Here is a 14,877-nt window from a genome sequence, read left to right as displayed (position 1 = left end):
TTATTATTTGGGTTCAATGTCTTTACAAGAGTTGCTAAACTGAGCCAGTAATTTTATGGAACCAATCATTTTAGTTCATGGTAATATAAAACAGCAAGTTTTTTATAGGCTTTTTCATCAGATTATGAAGTTTTGGGGATATATATGAAGGGTTGTGCGACCTTAAGAGTGAGTAATTGTGGTGAGAAGAGATGGGAATTAGAAAGTCAATTGGTTGTTTTCCTAATTAGATAAATGTCATGTACCAATGAAGAAGCTAGTTTTGGGTGCTAAGGGAGAGATTTATCTGGCGTCATCAGAGGATCCGCTTTTCTTATGAAAAGGTGCAAGTCTTGTCATAGATTAAGTGCATCCACCGGCAGTACATGCACCTAGAATGAAATCTTCACCAGTTCATAGCTGGTAAAGATTTCAGACATAATTTACACCAGAGGAATGGCGTAATGATGATAAATATGGCCCCACACACACACCATGCCCCTATGACGCCTACTTTTTGGAAAGTGGTGCTGGCAGCCCTAAAACACTATTTGCACAATGAATTTTCAACACCACTTTTCTGGCATATGGAGGTGATATATCAGTGATGTCATTGTTTTCCAGAATGCCTGGCGTACAGACACATGTCTCAGTAACGCCTATACCAGTACCATAGTAGACAGGCTGCATTGTAACAAATATTTGTTCATCCTGCAGATTGTCTGATACTGGATGCACATTAAACTTCACCTTCCTGAGATTTGCTGCATGTCATTTTATATGCCGTAAGACTGCAAACTGGCACTTTGTCAAAATACATAGATACAAGAAGGACAGTGTAGTCTGCTCTTAAAGGAGTTGTCCAAGGTAAAAAAAAGAAATAAATAAAGTTTATAAAATACATTTTAACTCGCTGCTTATTACCCCCCCCTGCTTCTCAATTGCCTCTTCTCTAATTCCAACTGTCCTCTGCATCCATGGGCTTATGTACATGGCTCCAACAATGACGTCTTGTATGCTGCATGTGAACACTGCAGCCAATCACTAGCGGCAGGATCGAAATAGTTATGTTGAAACCTAGGGCTTTGAAACTTTTTTAACTCTGACAATCCCTTTAAAGAACTTGTTCAATTTCAATAATCCTTATCCCTATCGATGTGCCAATTTATAATGCTATGTTGCAAGTATCCCGTTGAAATTATTCAGCTTCCCAGAAGTCCTCAACAAAAAGTGACCCTTACTGGAGACCCATGGTCATCTTTCCACCAGGAGTGCAGGAGTGGAAGAGCCGGTGATGCAAATTTCAATGTTGCCCAACAACATTTTGCTTGCAGAGTTTTTTTTAAAACCAATTAACAAACAAATGTAATAAGACACCCCAATCTTCTCTATTGTGTATAGAAATGAAATACTGTTTATAAAACAGACGACTTCTTAAAGAACATGTTAAATGGCATGTAGCAAATCATAGCAGAAGAGAACCAATGCCACATTCAGAAAGTTATAATGCAGTGACATTTTAGCATTTATAAGTGCAGGAAATGCATGTTCTGCTATTCAAGTGAACTGAACTTCCAGATGGAGAAGATGTTACAGTAATTCCTGGCACGTTAACACACAAGCTGGCTTAGTTTAATAACGTGCAAAGCCTTTTACATTGGTTAATGCATTAACCTACTAATGTTGGTGCTTGCTAGATCCTAGGGTCCTATGGTAAACAAAATTTGGTTTAGTTGAAACACAAGAAGTAATACTACTAGTAGAAAATCCATCCATGTCACAATCATTTGAATGCAATTTAAGGCTGAATTAATACATACATTTGGAAAAATTCATTATCTGGTTCTTCCTGATTAACTAAAAATACAGTAGGCTTGGCCTCCATAACAAGGAAATACCTAAATGCCTATATAAATTTGTGTTTAAAGGCTATCATACCCCAGATTGCAACCAAAAATGCAATGAATACTGGTCTGCTAGACTAAACTGTAGAGATAGCTAGTGTTATTTTATTTATCACAGCCTTCAATGGTTACTTCTGTATATGTTGTAGTTAATGCACTTCTCCTCTTTAGCCAAAGCCGAAAGACCACTGTGCTGTTGTGACTGATCGTTTGCTCTCAGACACAACATTGTCTTAGTCTTATTTTGTATCATCGTTTTTATTTCCAAAATTATTATTTCTTGAAAATTGTGGAAAACATGTGGTCAGGCTTATTGATGTAGATGTCTCAATCTTAACTATGAGGTACAGAGAGGACATTGAGGAAATGAATGGATCTCTGGTATTTGTAGCCTTATCTTATTTTATCAGCTATATATGTATGCATGTATGATGTACTAGAGACAACACAGACAAGCTGATGATGCAGTGACATAGCTCTGTTATATATATACTGTATATATATATATATATACACACACTCACCTAAAGAATTATTAGGAACACCATACTAATACGGTGTTGGACCCCCTTTTGCCTTCAGAACTGCCTTAATTCAACGTGGCATTGATTCAAGGTGCTGATAGCATTCTTTAGAAATGTTGGCCCATATTGATAGGATAGCATCTTGCAGTTGATGGAGATTTGAGGGATACACATCCAGGGCACGAAGCTCCCGTTCCACCACATCCCAAAGATGCTCTATTGGGGTGAGATCTGGTGACTGTGGGGGCCATTTTAGTACAGTGAACTCATTGTCATGTTCAAGAAACCAATTTGAAATGATTCAAGCTTTGTGACATGGTGCATTATCCTGCTGGAAATGGTGGTCATGAAGGGATGGACATGGTCAGAAACAATGCTCAGGTAGCCTCTGGCATTTAAACGATGGCCAATTGGCACTAAGGGGCCTAAAGTGTGCCGAGAAAACATCCCCCACACCATTACACCCCCACCACCAGCCTGCACAGTGGTAACAAGGCATGATGGATACATGTTCTCATTCTGTTTATGCCAAATTCGGACTCTACCATTTGAATGTCTCAACAGAAATCGAGACTCATCAGACCAGGCAACATTTTTCCAGTCTTCAATAGTCCAATTTTGGTGAGCTCGTGCAAATTGTAGCTTGAATCAGTCGGCCCATTCTCCTCTGACCTCTAGCATCAACAAGGCATTTTCGCCCACAGGACTGCCGCATACTGGATGTTTTTCCCTTTTCACACCATTCTTTGTAAACCCTAGAAATGGTTGTGCGTGAAAATCCCAGTAACTGAGCAGATTGTGAAATACTCAGACCGGCCCGTCTGGCACCAACAACCATGCCACGCTCAAAATTGCTTAAATCACCTTTCTTTCCCATTCTGACATTCAGTTTGGAGTTCAGGAGATTGTCTTGACCAGGACCACAGCCCTACATGCATTGAAGCAACTGCCATGTGATTGGTTGACTAGATAATCGCATTAATGAGAAATAGAACAGGTGTTCCTAATAATTCTTTAGGTGAGTGTGTATATATATATATATATATATATATATATATATATATATTATTCTTTAATAGGATGTTTATTCCAGGAAACAATAGTTTATTCTTTATTCTGCTTTACCTGACATGGTACATTTTCTTATTGGGTCATAACACTTTGATAAAATATTTATTTATTGAATATTTGTAGCACTAAACACTTGCTGTAAAAAAGCAGTATGATGAAGACTGTAGAATGAGAGTTACTCGATAACTATCTTTGAAAGCCAATGAATTATTCAAAATGTGGCACTTGTCCATGCTTTGTTTTTCAATGGTATTAGGAGGAAACCCCAGACTTGACCCCATAGCCCAGGGCAACCAATTAGAGCTCAGCTTCTTAAATGGCTCTAGAAAAATAAAATAAAAGTTGTGCTGTGTTGCTATGGGCAACAAGGCAATTTTTTCAGACAATTGTAATAACTCAGCCCCACTCAGACAGATTTACTACGACTGGGATTCCATATTGTAGCCTTCATAAAAAGTCAGATAGATTAAGATAAGCCACATTTATTAAAAGTCACAGGCTTATTTGCTAGACCTTCTGTCTGTGCCAGAAACTGAAATCAATGTCAACTTTGAGCTGCTATACATTTCAGCTATAATTTACACCTGCATCTGGTATAAATGATAGAAAATTTCCCAAGCTGTGTGATGCTACACCCTCCGTGCAATGTCATGCCCACTTTTCTGTTCATGTTTTAAAAGTGGTAAGTGTATAAAGTTACAAATATTGGAATACACTGTGACTTACAAATTTTTTATGCCACAAAACAATTGATAGATATATACTATTGATATGTTCACTATTTTCATCTGTATCATAAATAGTTGATTTTTCTCTTCTTTTTATACATGGTCACATAAACATTACAGAATCTATATATTTCAACATTTGAACCTAAATAGATGTTTTTTTTAACCACTGTTGGCCCATCTGGAAACGGTTCCACCAACTACCTTTGGATACAACTTTTTATGCATATTTTTATTTCATGCCAACTTTCTCTTTGTGGGACAGTTCTACAAAAGAAAGGACTGTTGGGAAGTATACTGAGTCAATGATACATACAGTAGTGTACAGTATATACTGTAGGTCTTCAGACAAAACGGAACTGAAGTTGTACAGTAGGTAGCTTTCCCTGACCCTGTGTTTTCAGATTGAAGTTAAAAACCTTCTCACGCATCACGACAATCCACCTCCCCCTGGCATGTACTGATGTCAACACGCACCAACGTGGCGCCGTGACTTCAGCGCTTATGCTGGGAACATTACAGGAGAAAATGAAAAGGGGGGAGAGACAGCTAGCAGGTCCTAAAGGGTCCATACTGCTCAGTTAATACACGACTGAAGGGGGCGTGTCCTAATACGAGCACGTCCTACTCCTTTACTCCTGTCACAAAAGGCGCCCAATTCAAAGGGACTAGATACTGTTTAAGCAGCATACTGTCAAAATGACTTGACAAGTGCTATTTTTGGACAGAACGTGAACATCAAAGGCTGGTTAAACTCACAACGGTCGCAACAAGTAGCCACAACTCCTAGGTGACCAGGTATATGACTACACTTGGGGGACTTAAATAAAACAGCCAAAATTTTGTTGCTCATTAAGGCAATGGGGGTTAGATGTATCTAGTTTAAAAATCCACCAGCATTCTCTTTGTAAGATGCGTGTATTCCAATTACCTCCACGTAATGGTTTCTGAAACCTTTTATTTAAACTTAAGTTTAAGTACAGTCGCACGTCCATTATGGACAGTATTCACATGTCTGGCTATCGGGGTCTCTCTGTTATTATGAATATCGCTGAGATGTTCTCCAATCTGACAACGTAATTTCCTGTAGGTCTTGCCCACATATTGTAAGTCACATTCGCAGGTAATGAGATACATGACCCCAATAGTCCGGCAGTTAATGAAATCTCGTATATAATAAGAATCTAGGGTGCTGGTAAAGGTTTTTCTAGGTTCTAGGGAATCACAAAAGCTACAGACACCACACCTGAAACAACCTTTTATATGGTTTTCAAGCCAGGTGCGTAGTTTCTCAGGTGGAACAAAGTAGCTGTGTACAATGTGATCCCTAAGATTTTTTCCCCTTCTATATGTAATGGCGGGTTGGGGGACTAGTACCTCCTTTAAATCAGGATCCATTAATAGGGTATCCCAATGATGACTGGTAATCCTCCTGACATCAGTGGCTACTGCATCAAAGGTCCCTATTATTCTAATCATGTCAGATACTCCCTGATCCTGGTGCCCCGGAGGATGTAATAGTGTTAAATGGGTTTGTTGGAGTGCTCGTTGATAGGAGATGCATAGGGTTTTGTAGGGGTATCTGCGTGCCCGGAAACTCCCTCTCAGATCCTTAGCCTGACGTCTAAACTCAGATGGATCCATACTATTACGTCTCAATCTCAGATATTGTCCAGTGGGTATCCCGCGTTTCAAGAGTGTTGGATAGTTACTTTCCCACCTTAATAATGAATTTGTCGCGGTCGGTTTACGGTAAATGGTGGTATCCAGTCCCCCAGATCCTTTTTTCGAGATAAGGATATCAAGAAAAGGTATGTTAACCCTCATAATCACCAAGGTGAATCGTAAGTTAATCCTGTTCACATTAAGTTCCATCACAAAGTCCTGAAACTCTCTCTCTGTCCTGCTCCAGATGACAAAAATGTTATCTATGAAGCAGCACCAGAGGATCACATTATTAAGTCCTTCGAGGGGGACCTCACCAAAAACAACAGTCTCTTCCCATCAGCCCAGGAGTAAATTTGCATATACAGTACGCCGGTGCACATGAGCTGCCTATCGCAGTACCCCGGAGCTGGTGGAAGTATTTACGATCAAAGAGAAAGAAGTTTCTGGTGAGGATAAATCTTAAAAGTTCCAATACAAAAGCATTATGGAGCATAAATTGTTGTCCTATGGCCCTCAAGAATTGTGCAGAAGCCCTAATGCCCTCTTCATGTGGAATTGAAGAGTAAAGGGCCTCCACATCAATCGAGGCAAGAAACCACCACTCTGGTTCAATGAAGATGCCTTCAAGTTTTGTGATGAAATCCCCCGTTTTCCTGATATAACAAGGAAGGCTTTGCACAAACGAACGGACGATTTTTATCGACGTAGATACCGCAGTTCTGTGACAAACTGCATACCCCCAATACAATCGGGCGACCCCTCAATGGAGTGGTGCAATTATGGACCTTGGGGAGGCGGTAAAACGTTGCAGTAACCGGGCAGCAAGGATACAAAAAGTCAAACTCATTCTCACTGATTAAGTGGTTCTTTTTCGCTTTTAAGAGTTTTGCTTTTTTTGAGTTTCTTCTGATATTGTCAAGTGGGATTAGTAGGCAGTATCTCATACAACCCTTTGTCTTGTAATATATTCAGACACATTTCCTTATACTTAGACAAATCCATCACAACGATGTTGCCCCCCTTATCGGAGGGCTTAATCGCAATAGATTTGCCTGTCTTGAGTGTTTTAATTGCTATGCGTTCTTCTATGCTGCAATTAAACCTCCTAGGGGTGGGATTCAATAATGTCAAATCTGATGTCACCTGTTTAACAAAAACATCCACACATGAAACATCACCCTGGGGGGGGGGCATTTTTTGATTTTTGTTCTTTAGGTCCGTAAACGGTCCATCTCCCTCTGTGTTGGTAGATGTTTTGTCCAAACTATATAGTAATTTTACGTTATTTAGGATCTCAACTGGTATCCCCAATCCACTGCTCTCTTTCTTTTCAGTAGCTTTAAAATACCTATGCCAGCATAAATGTACGAGCAAACAGGTGGAGATCCTTAGTCCACTCAAAAATATCAAAACTACACGTCGGGACACATGATAAACCCCGTCTCAGTACCTTATCCTCTATTGCTGTCAAATTGCGTGTAGATAAATTTATCACCAATTTTCCTTCAGTAGTAGCTATTATGTCAGTGGTGGCTGTGAGTTCCGATTGCATAAAATATAATTTATCCCTTGATCCAAAAAATGGGGAAGGGTGGGCTGGTTCTGTGTATAACGACTACCCCTTCTTCTAGGTCTAGAAGGACCTCATTTCCTCCCCCTTGATTTGGATTGTTTATCCCTATCGCAACCTGAGACTTCCGTAAAAACTTTATTAACCAAAAACCCTATTCTATTTTTCTTCTTTTATACATCCAGTGGCCTAAAGGTTATCCAGAAATCAATGTCATGTTGCTCCTAACATCAAACATTTTGATTTTTATATATGATGTTTAGTATTTTCCTCTTCGACAGACTGTGCCCTTGTAAAAAACAACAGGAGAAAGATTTTACTTTCCCGAATCCTCTGGTTATTCAAGATGTCAGGGATATGATTCATATTGGCACTTTGTAGCTATCAAAATAGGCTGCTTTTCTTTCTTTCTCCAACAGCCCATTATCCTGTCTTAAGGGCTCGGAATGATATCACTTTATCTATTTTTATCTTTTTTATCTCATCTCCAATAGAGAGATATTGATGTTACTGAAAAATATATATCTGTATATTAAAAAATAAACTCAAAAAACGTCTTCCAGATTACAGAGGGCATCAAAACTATTATCCTCTTTAGTTTATATTCATAAAAATAGAGTATATCATGTCAAATTTATGAAGTGTAAATTTTAATGCTGCCTAATAACATTTTGTTTGCAGAATATATTTATTAGGTGGTCTGCAGTAGTCCATAATAAGTAATTGTGAGAAATCCCTGCCTTACCCGGAGCTCCTCTTTTGGGAACACTTTTTTTCTCATTCATTGTTCATTACTACTGGTCTCAATTTGGCAAACCACTTAAAGATTTTGATATCTAAAGAAATTGCTAAATTACAGGATTTTGGCTTATTTGATGAGTTGTTTCATAAAGACAACCTCTGTCCATTGGTTTGGGCATGAAGAAATCAATGAGTTGAGTTCTTTATTCAGACCTCACTCTATGAGCCATAACTAAGAGCCAGAGACACTCTTTAAGAATGGCTCTTGCTATGGTGGACATAATCCATCTTTATATTCACTCATATGGTTCATCTGAATGGCTGTGACATAATCCATCTTTATATTCACTCATATGGGTCATCTGAATGGCTATCATGTAATACTGCATTTATCCTGTGCCATCCAGAGGAATAAAGGGGTAGGCATGGCTTCCCTCATTATTATAGCTGATGGACAGAGGCTAGACAAGCTGGACCCACAGTGATCAGCTGATCACCAGTGATCTTCTTTTGTCGTCTTGTCCTAAATGTAGATACCCATGTCACTAAACAGTTTTGGTACCCCTTGAATTTGGTTCCATTTCTATACAGTGACTTCCTGGCTATAAATACAATGAGATACATTAGAAAGCAGTGGTTGACTGCAATATCCAATATATTGTGTATAAAATCTTAAAAAGGAGGGAAGACTCTGTATTTTGTAGCCAGTTTATCTGAGCTACTAGAAGATGTGATTCCTCTGTAGAAACTGTTTAAAGTTTTGATTTAGTTGATTTACACATCTAAGATTTTTGCTGATATAGAAAATTGACTCATTTGGTCAAGTTGAAATTCTCAGAATCTTCTCCTACTCATATGATCCACTAAAAGGGGCTGTCTAAGAACCTGTTTTTCCTTTTACAGCCAGTGTGGTAATAATGTATGGTAGGTAAGGGCCTGACATTTGGGACCCCACTATTATTGAGAAAAAAAGCCATCCCAATGTTTTTGATTTCAGAAATTAAGATGCCAGTGGTTGAAAGCTTACCAATACTTTTATGATTTTTATGGCTACTCACTTCTTTCTAGAACCTATCCACAACCTCTTGACAGCTGCTTTCTTTATTAAGTGTTCTGAGATTCCAGTGGAAGAGAAATATTATGTAAATGTTTCAGGATAGGAGGAATTATTTTGTGCCAGTCATAGTCATTGCTTATTGTCAGAACCTCTGCCTTTTTCATCAAGATCCTCCAACTATCTGTTGGTTATGGGTGCCGTCTCAAGATCCCTCCAAATCTCCTTCAAAAAGTACTTGACAGATTTTATATTATTTTCCTGAAGATACACTTTTCTGCAGGTGTCTGACACGTTACTAAAATACTAAAATAAAATGTAATGTATACTCGCCTGTATCAACTTGGGAAGTCTGGACTCTTTTTGTTGATTGGCAGTTATCATGTAATTAGTCACAAATATTTTTTACTTCTACTGTGTATAACCCTTTTAAGTACATTAAGTAATTTTCCAAAATTGTCATCAAATGGATTATATAAGTATAACTTATGCTTATGTTATTTTCTTTAAGACTTTTAAAAGTAATTTTTTAGAGTGGATTTCATGAAAATGAATTTCGTTCGAGTTTTGTCCTATTACAGAAATCATTAACATCACCCCATAAAGATGCTTTTAAAAGTGTGAATTTCATGCATTTTATACAAGCAAAAGAAATGCCCTAAATAAATAGAAGTGCAGAAGCACCCTTCCAGTGCACACCATGTACTCTCTGTTATTACAGAATTAGGCAACATTTTTATTTAAGCTTACCCACTGTGTTAATGAAAATTCCACTGTGCTTTTATATGCAATAGAATTGGATACAGTTGTTGTTAAAAAATCTAAAAATCCTGGTCTGCTATTTATTTTTATTTTTTTACGTAGCATCTGTACCACTTTGATCCATAAATTGTGTTTGATATTGCAACTTATTGCAACATAGGCGCATTTTTATTTATCGGCATTTGGCTAAAGTAACATTCATAATTTCTTGACAAGGATGGAACTGTTTCTCAAAAATAAATCTGGGCAACCCCTACAATGTCTTTTTATATTATGTCCAAAGTTCAAGGACATTATTATCTATGTCAAACTTGTTTGGAAAAGTTTAGTAAATGGCTATTGATAGTTATTGCTAGTTGACTACAGTGCTTGAAACTGTAAATAATAATGGAAAAAAATTAATCTTAGTGTAATATATCACATGCAAAAATACGTATCCTAAATATATTTAGAGTAAATATTTCTCATATTAATTTTTTGTATTTACTAATATTTTACTAATAATGAATGAGCGTGGCAGTATTATCAGATCTAGTGATTCATTGATTGCTTATAGTTTAGATATGCTGGAATTTCACATTTTTTTTATTAGCCTAAAAAAGGTTACTATACATTATATGCAAAACATGTAAATAGCTTCTCAAAATAATATTTTATTAATATATTGTATATTTTATATTATTTATTACAATTTTGATTTAATATCAAATTATAGCCAATAGTAATTCAGAATTAGTATTATAAAACACATTTTTCTGGCTAAAATTCTAAAACTATAGTTAAAAAAGATCAGATCAATTTAAATAAGTGAACATAATTCTTTATTGATTTTTCTTCAAAGTTTTTCATAGTTAGTTGATATTGTAATGTGCAGCAATTTAACATTATTATTATTTTAATGTGAAATGTCATTAATGAAAATAATACTACTGTATTCCAGATATATCCATAAATACATAACATTGATAAGGAATTAAATTTTGTAACGAAGCTTTATCTTTCAAATATTTAAGAAAATATTTTTTTTTTCTTAAATATCTTAAATATCTTGTAAAAGTTTTCCCTCTTAGTATGCAAGGGTGTATGTAAAGCAAAATAATAATAATAATAATTATGTAAATTTAGCATTTTTTGGAAATGTGGGTTTTAATAAGAACAAACAATGAGTCTAATGGCAAGACCATGTACTATAGTTATTATAGAATAAATATGAGAATAATCTTGTAATATTTTGGATCTAAAAGTGCTGCAATAATGTACAAATAATATATGTACAAATGTACAAATCATGTCTGTTTTAGTATATATTGCATGTTTTTTTCCATCTAAAACAACATTTAAACACAGGTTACCAATGTCTTACTAACTGTAATATCTGCCAAATATAAGTATTTTGTGGCAGTTTATACTTGAAGAGATGTTTTAATAAAAATGTATCTACATACATTATCAACACCATATAAAAATATTAATATAGCAGTTTCATAAAAAATTTAAAATATTTAAAATTGATCAACTCTTTAAGATAATGTAAATAACTGGAATGATAGTTTCACAATATAAATCTGAAAAATTAATTTGTCTTTCAGACACTAGTGTAATAAAAAAAAAAACATAATATAATTTTTTTTCTCACAGTGATTATTATTTATTTTTGTAATTGATTTTCTGTGATTATTTTATCCATGCAAAAGTCGTTTGAATATTAGATTTTATCTCACTGTGTAAAAATAGTAAATGCTAAATATTATTTACATATGTTACGGCCTTTTTTCAGGATAAAAGATAGATTAGCATTTATGATTTTCCAAAATATAAATATATTATCATTTTTCACATTTTTTTAATTGTATTATTTTTATTAGAATATTCTATTCTTAAAAATTGCAACTGTTGAACTGAAAATATCTTGTACGGATTTCAACTTTTTATTTGTGACTATTTTTTATATTTGTGACCAGAGTTTTTCACAAAAGTTTGAGATAAATGGCCTTTTGTGAAACATTTTATTTCATATTCCTAAAGAGTTATGCAGCTTAGAAAAACAAATAACCAGTTAGGGCATCCTTAATTAACAGAGGGTGTTTCTTTATTCAAGTAATGAAGAAGAAGGTACAAAAAGCGCCCTTGTCTCTGGAGAATGTGGCTTGTCTTTGCATCAAATGTAATGCTTTATTTACTCATTGTGGTGGCACCAAAGGGAAACAGAACACTCACTGGCAGCTTCCCCTGAAGATAATAGTTAATTGTTGATGGTTCCAGTTGTAGGACAACTTGTGTTGAGCTTATTTTTGGCAGAACATTCTAATAAAAAGCAATTTCATGCCTCTAACCACTCACAAAACTGGCCTTGGTCACCTATGTAACGCTATAGTGGGTTGCACCTATTTTAACCATTTTTTACTTTAGTCCCCATGGCTAAAACATAGAATAATAGTAGACCTTTTTAATAGTATTTTATCAGTTTAATGCTTTAAAAATATCTTGCAAGCAGGCAACACAGAAATGAATATAACTTCTTATGTTGTACATAGACATACCTACAAAATATTATATATTGTGTGCCAAGACTTATTATGTGAGTTTTCAAGACCTATTATATTTTCTACTTTAAGCACTGTGTATAAAAGAAAGAGTTTGCTTGTTCAAAAGGTTGTAGAACACTTAACATTTGTTTGAAAGTTGTAGAACACAAGAAGGGTAAATGCTTCATTATTCTCTGCAACTGCTTTAACTAGCTTTGAAGACTTTTGATTTACTGTGAATATGCATCAAGAGTCTAAGACCTTTTAATACAGTCTATAGTTTATTATACTCTACAGTTAAAGCTGCAGATGAAAATGCTTTGTTCTCTCACAATTCAGGGTAGGTTACATATGAGAGTACCACATTTTACATGTGTAATTTTAAAGAGGCTATTTTGCAAATTAAAGAAAATATCTGGAGTAATGCACACCATTATTTTAAGTATATCAATGCAAAAATGCTACTCTTCAGTCTGCGTTTCACCTCTTTTCTCTCTTTTGTTACTCACTTATCTGTATTATTTGTCTCTTCCCATGCTGTGGGTGGGCAGCAGATTGTCACATGTGACAATAAATCACCTGCAGCTACCAGGAGTGCATTGCAATTAGCTCTTGATCCTCTTTACTAGTGCAATTTCCATCTCCAATGTCTAGAGAAAGAGATATATGTAGGATTATGAATTTACAAGTGGGGATGAATGTGTCTGGATCACTTCACCTGCCTCACTATGAGATCACTAGGCCAGCACCAAAATAAGGGATGGAGCAGGGCAGCTACTGATATAATGCAGATTAAAAAATTAAATAAAGAAATTATTTATATATATATATATATTTATTATTATTATTATTATTATTATTATTATTATTATTATTATTTTTATTTGCATAGTAATACTGTTTGTGGGCTACCACCTTTAAGGATATACTGAGCATGTGTTATGGGTGCTGTTTATAATAGAGTCATCCATTTTCAAATATATTGTGACTCACCACATTGCCCTTATAATACATTTCCATTGAAATTTGATTATCTTGATGGCCAGCATAGAAGACTGCATTATTCTTACTATCAGACCAGATTTTGGTCATCTTTTAGCTAAAACAGGGAACTATAAAAATAAAATAAAAATCTTGCCCTTGAGGACCCAGCATGTTGGTGGAATACATAGACATCCTATTGCTTTCCATGGAAACTGTGTGATTGTCCATCTTCTCTGTGGTGGCCTTGCAGGTAAATAGTACACTGATGCCTTACAGGCAGCAGGGCAACCTTTGATAGGCCTAATGCCAGAGTACCTTTCTAAGCAGAACCCCTTGTTTTCAGCTTAAAGGCTTGAAGATCAATTGGAGCTAAACATACATTATTGTATAGTCAGTGTTGTTTTCTTCGCAGGGGACCAAATACGTTATCTAGCCTGACCCACTGTGATAAATTTGGCTGATATTTAGACCGCTTAAATTTGCACCATCTACAAGATTAGTAAACCTGCCTGATTGCTTGGTCAGACAGTTTGTATGTGGAATGTCTTTCTTGTAGAAGTGCCATTCTTTTTTTAAATGAGTGAACCTACTGTTGTTGAAAGGCATATAGACCTGGAGTTAGTTTTATTCAGAATAATAATATCTATTATAATTTTATTTTTGATACATATAATTTATGTTTTGCAGGCATGTGTTGAATAAAGAGCTGGTTTAGAAAACTGTTTTTATATACTCTATTAGGGAATAGAGGGGGCTACAAAAAGTATCTAACACTGTGGAGGACACATCATATCTGTACATAACATTCATAGTTCATTGATTTTTAATTACCTATTGGTGTTGCTAATGGAAGTGATAATTTGCTGCCAGGTCTCCCCCATAGATTACAGTTTATTGCCAGAAGTCCAAACAGCAGGTGTTCCTTTGATCAGCTTTCTGCTTGGAGAAACCTAACAAAAAGGAATTTTCTCATATAGACAAAACTTTGACCGGTTGGTCTGTCTGTGATTACTTTTTTTTTTACTTGGCCACAGATGACCATTTTACTAGAAATCTGTTTTAATTAATCATAATTGAAAATTATAACTGTACATCACTCCAAACTCTCCCTGTACATAAAATGCATTTGGAAAGCGTTTGTACCATTTCACTTTTTTCACGTTTTGTATTTTTCCCCATCATCCTGCACTCAGTACTGCATAATGACAAAGTAAAAGCAGAATTTTTGAAATCTTTGCTAATTTATGAAATGGAAAAACTAAAATCTTGCATTGACAAAGGTATTCAGACTTTTTACTGAAGACTTTGTTAATGCACTTTTGGCAGTGAATACAATTTTTTTGTATTTTTAAACATGATACCATAAT

Source organism: Bufo gargarizans, chromosome 2 (assembly GCF_014858855.1).
Source record: "Bufo gargarizans isolate SCDJY-AF-19 chromosome 2, ASM1485885v1, whole genome shotgun sequence".
Lineage (NCBI taxonomy): Eukaryota > Metazoa > Chordata > Amphibia > Anura > Bufonidae > Bufo > Bufo gargarizans.
The sequence above is the reverse complement of the archived record's forward strand: the minus strand, read 5'-3'. Positions refer to the sequence as shown.